We start from the raw sequence: 6,004 nt of genomic DNA, 5'->3' as shown, positions 1-6,004 counted from the left end.
GATGTAATATAATGTTTTTTCCTGGTCCTCTACTTTTTAGTGTTATTGAGCCCATTCTCTTTTGATAGACTGATTATGTTGCATATTTCTGCTTTTGAATCAGTGTGACTTAGAGAAAGATTGAACATCATTAGGATACTTTTGTGGGCTTGTTTGCCTTCCTTTTTTTTTCTTGGGGGCATTACATTTACATGGTATATGTCTTATCGTCTTACCCAAGTGACCTTCGCAATGGGCTGTCCAGTATCTTGCATGGCAACTCTGCTGCCATTAGGCTGTGATTGTATGTGTCAACGAGTGAAAAGCACTCTATGTAGAAAGATTATATGAAATAACAGGAGACGTGAATCACTGAAGTGATGGGTGTGCCTTTTAGTGAATATCATTTAAGCCAAATCATATACATAATGGATTGCGCCTACTAAATAATGAAGCATAACACCTGCCACACTGTGATGTTGGCAGTGTTGTTTTATACTTTAGGAACCAGAGTGACACTTGTCAAAAGAGCTGGTTCTTAACCTGTGTATCATGATAGTCATGGGGAAGATAGCGAGCAGTGTGTGCTTGTCCCAACTATGTTTAGAAAAATGAACAAGATAAAAATAAATTACAATAAGTAATTCTGGCCTCAATCCTCTCTGTTCCGTTCTACAATAGAGCTTTGATTTTATGTGCGTCTCTTATACACACAGACGGGCACAGGTCACCAATGTCCTGGTGCACACTGCTTTAGCATTGAAGCAGATCAGTGGTTTCTGTCAACTAACACTTGACCCTTACTGATAACACAACAAGGCACGGGTATCTGTTTTGTGTGTGTGTGCGTGTGTGTGTGTGTGTGTTCATGCAAGAGTTTATCTGTTTCCTCTTCCTGCTCTCTATCATCCACTCACATTCCAAAGCCATGACCTCCGCTTTCATTCCCAAACAGGCTTATGTCTTTTTTCATTGCTACTCCTTTGTTTTATTCAGTGCTTTAGTCTTTTTAAAAAAATGTATTTCAAGCTTGAGAACAGCACTGAAAGGGTAGCTTACACACAGTAGATCAAAGCATGTTCAAAATAATCAGTCACTCAGTGCTCACACCAGCTTTTTCTCAAGGTCAAAGGCCATCTTTCGACTATCCCAGCAACATTTTTCACAAGTGTCAAATGTCACATTCACGTGTTCAGTATATCAGTCTCACCTCAGGGAAGGCCGACTATTTTCCAGATGGGGAGTGATAATTTTTCATCATCAAACGTTACCCTTCAGAGGAGGGCATTCAGCACCACTTACTGAATTATTTACAGAGAAAAAAACACACAAACACACACCTGTATAATCCCCTCTTTACACATCCATCTCCCTGTGTCTCATGTCTTTGTTTTTGCCTGTGTAAAATTATAGTTGTACAGGTGTCCAGCCGGCAAAGCAATGCTGACAGACAGGCATGCAAGAGGACAGCCAAGCACTTGTGTTTGCCACAAAGATCTTTCTTGTCTTACAACTGGCTGTCCTGCCCAGCATGCGGCTTTGGTTTCAAAAACCCGCTCTTTTAGCAAGAGCCCCCTTCATCTCCCCACAGAACACAGAGGACGATGGAAGGTGCTTTCCAAGATGAGCGGCAAAGTGGCTTCCTCTTTCAAAGGGCCGTGGATGTACATGGCTCATGGATTCCTGTGTTAGCTGTGAGATAGCGCAGCACCTGGAGAGGCCAGACAGGAAGAAAGGACAAGAGACCAGAGGAGAGAGATGAGGGAAAGAAAAAACTGAGAGAAGCCGCTTAGATTCAATGCCAGAGCAGGGACTGTCAGCTCTCTCCGATTTCAAATGTCCGTTGTGTGAAATTGTGGTTTCAAACGCTAACAATCTGACTGCCTTCCCAACGCTGCACCCCCTCATCCTGCTGTCATCATCAGCATATCATGAAATGTGTAGTAAAAAGTATGCTGTAAAGAGATGCTTATTGTGACATTCAGTTGTACCTGATTAAAAGAATTACCTCTATGGCTGCAGTTTATACATTTAGTTGAGCTTTTTGTGTATCTTTGAGCTAAATGTAAAACGGGAACATTTGTGTGTTTGTATCAGACACAAAGACAAATGAGACAAAAGGAAACGTCTTTGTTCTTGAAGCCTTGGACAGCGGTAAAAACAAAGGGCCTCTGGTGATTGACACATCCAGAGAGTCAGCTGCCAATCTTGTGCACAATCCATTTCCTCAAGCCAAATTGTTCTCTTTGTGTGTTGAATATGTTTTGGAACATGCCGGCCATTGATTGACATGGGCGAAGGGGCTGGTAAAACATTTCTGTGGTGTGAAGCAAACAGCAGTCCGTCTGTCACTGATGTTTGGCCGGAGGGGGTATACCGGAACAATACATGTACAAAAATCTGGAGGTCCTCTCCTCCCTTTCCTTTCACACATTCATACTGCACCTCTATTTGCATTTTTGCTCTTAAATAATGGTTCAACTCTCAATCTGTTTTTTTGTCTTGTTTCACACTTGGTCTTCAAATTTCCTTCATGGTCAATTGAGGTTTTGGATCAAGTGAAATAACCCGTTTCAGTTGGAGATCCCTGTTTAAAGGGACCATTCCCCTCAAAACCAACAATAAATGTTTTTTTGTTCATACCAGTAATGCTATTTTTCAATCCAGATTGTTTTAGAGTGTTGCCAAGTGTTCAAGATACCGACAGTAGAAATGTCAGACTTGTCTCAACAGGTTAACTGCAACTTATCATTACAGAGTAACTAAAAAATGATCCACTTTATTATAATTTTTGGGGTGAACTTTCCCTTTAAAGAGACATTAGCAATGATGATAGCAACCGGACATCATTCACTTACCTCGTGAGAAGTGAAAGCACTCCAAATTCTCCCCACTTTGCTGAAGCAGTTTAATTATGGCCCCTTTAATGATAATAACTGCAGCAATGTTGACTAAACCAAAGAAATGCTTTTGTAAGTTTCCCACTGTTGGTTTTGCAGTACACCGCACATGTGGCTTTTGAGGCAATAGTAAGGAAACAATGATAGTGACATGTTTATACTTGTCTAGGATATTGAAACTTCCTTTATTCCCTTCAAACAGTTGGAAGGCGTAGCAGTGACACCCAGCGCGAGTCACCACCTTGCACCTTTCTCTTTCCAAATGAAAACAATAGAAAAAAATGTTGTATATATAAAATGACCTGATACTTGTGTATTTTCAAAATGTCATATGGATTGATTCAACACTGGCATTACAATTTTAATCAGCGGTGTAGAACCAGGTGTTAAAACGAATGCGGCAGCCCTCGGGGCCATAAGAAATTGGACAAGGCACCAGGAAATTGTGTCTCCTCCAGAAACAAGTGTTTTGTGATTGTTTACCCCATGTCTTTAAATTGCATTTCTTCCTTTTTAATTTAAGCACCTCAGCTATGGGATTGAGGGAGGGAAAGAGAGAGGGGTGGGGGTGTAGGACGAATGGGGGAAACCTTTTCCACTATTTATTTTCCCTTTTTCTATCCCTCCATCTTCTCAGTATTAACCCTGTCTTATGTGATTCCTGTCAAATGCAAATGTCACGACCTGATATGGTCAGCCCACAGGGCACTTTGACTACACGTTCCACACCCAAATTATAATATGAAGTCGAATGGTGGGTGTGTGTTTGTGCCTGCAAGATGTGCATCCTGCATATTTGTTTATGTTTAAGTGCCTGATCTTGAAAATGTTGCAATTACAAAAGTCATAAGAAAAAACATGATTGCTGAGAGTACAAGGAGAAATCAAGTGTGATAAATAAAGTACAGTCTCCAACATACAGCACTATTTCTTACACCTCATGCTTGAGTACCTATATGAACATGTAGTCCAATCAATAAGTTTGTGAATGTAGGACCTTATAAACTGCTGTGCACGCATTATTCAATTTGTAAGCACTGTGGTAAGGATGTGTGCCGCTTTTAGTTTTTCTTTGTCTTCAAAAAACATTTCTTTCCAAAAATGTCAGGGTATGATTTGAAATTGTTACATTGAGAGCCCTACAATACGTGGCAAATAGAAAATAGCCAATCAAAATATGACAGCAGGCTTTTTACGTTCGCATAACATTGGTCAGGTGTCAGCTTTGCTTTGTTTTATAATACTGAATTGCATTTTAACAACATCCTGTTTAGTCACAGAGCATTGTATCCTGGTTTTATTTTTCATTTAAATATTTTGTACTCAGACACTTGTGAAACCTCCTTCGCTGTCACATATTTCAGTTACAAGGGAAATGTATGGTGTAAAAATAAGTCAACAAAACAGGATGTTGTGGTTCAGATTTAGACTCATCTGAAAAATCACACGGGGTGAAAAAGAGTTCAGCACCTTGATCTCTCCACCCCCTCAAAGAAACATAAATTGTTGCTGGTACTTGCTTTGAAAACAGTTGTCATTGTCATTTATTGAATTGCCTATTTTCTGGTGTCTACATACTCTGTTGGCTCTGGCTGCTAAGTGTATCCTGTTTTACTTAACACAAAGGAATGTTAACATTTGCAGGCTACAATTATTGTGAAGTAGAACAAAGTATATTGTTTAGTGTGTGTAAGGTCCACAACAAGTTTGTGGGTTTGTGGGTTTGTGTGTGTTTGCACCAACGTTTGAGCAGGTTTGTTGTTTCTGTTTTTCTCTTTTTTCATTCTGAAATATAAAACCTCTGAATGTAATGTGAGGTATTCACCACTAGAGGGAAGCATATCATCGGTTATAAAGAGCTATTTTCTTTTCAAGCAAGACACAATACAAAGGTGTCATATACCAAAAGGAATCAGGTCTAGAAGAGATGATTGCTAACCCTCTGCACCTTTTCTCCCACAGATATTAAGCCATAATGTGAAATGTGTGACAATTTTTCGAAAACATCATGTTTGGTGTAAAACATACCCTATTTCCAAGCCATATACCTTCTAATGTGGACAATTTTATTAACATTGTATTGGTATAGATCTGAAAAATTCTGCCGATTTCAAATTTAAGTGCAATGTGATTGTACTGAGACAAAATGATCCATTGATCAATTTTTTTACATTTTTTCAAATTAAGCAAATATGATGTCCATATTAATATACCTCATTCATAAATATAATATGCAATATCTGGCTGTCGTGACTCATTTCAGAGACAACACCCACTCAGTTACTAATGTGTACGCCATTGACTACATCCACAAGCACTCACACTAAAGTTCACAAACATACAGTATAGACACAGGCAAAATAGCTGTTGTGGACCATAACTTTGCTCTTTTTTTAACCATTCGTCCAATAATGAACACCTTTTGTAAAGACTCCCTCTATTTTTCTGAATGAAAGGCTGGATACCACTAATAGTTTTAATTTTTAATTTTGTTCCAAGCAAAGCAGATCGGTACTGCCTACTCTTCAGCCTCAGCAACCAGAGTGCTAGTAGATAGACCTCTAATAGACAAGCATCTACACACTGAGTATTAATTGTTTTGATTGTATAGTTTCGGGGGGGGGGGGGAATGAATTTGGGGAATGACAGTCTGTAGGTTTGTTGTTGCAGAGTTGCAGTAAGCAACACGTGATGCATCTCAGCAACATCCAATATATTGTTCCAGTAAAATGCAATAACATATTGTATTGCAATAGAGAACACACATAATATACTTTACATTTTCAGAGTTGCTGTTATGCTTGACATCACACTAACCAGATGGAACACATGATGTGTTTTCTATTTAGCATTTTTTTGTTGTGTTATTATATACTTATATTGGTTTGAATACCTGCTATTTTTCTTTTATCATTTTACTTGTAATTTAATTTTAATCTTGCTGTCTTTGAGCAGCTGTAACAACATAATTTAACGTCTATGACATGACATTTCTTTAGCCTTACTGTATGGCTTTTTATTGACCAACAAAGAAGAAAAGTATTATAAATCGATGCTTCATTATTTGAACTACTATATTTTGAACAGTTGTGAAGGCAGCATCCCAGGCACAGTGATATGGATGC

The sequence above is a fragment of the Eleginops maclovinus genome, chromosome 3 (assembly GCF_036324505.1).
Source record: "Eleginops maclovinus isolate JMC-PN-2008 ecotype Puerto Natales chromosome 3, JC_Emac_rtc_rv5, whole genome shotgun sequence".
Classification (NCBI taxonomy): Eukaryota; Metazoa; Chordata; class Actinopteri; order Perciformes; family Eleginopidae; genus Eleginops; species Eleginops maclovinus.
Note: the sequence above shows the minus strand (reverse complement) of the source record.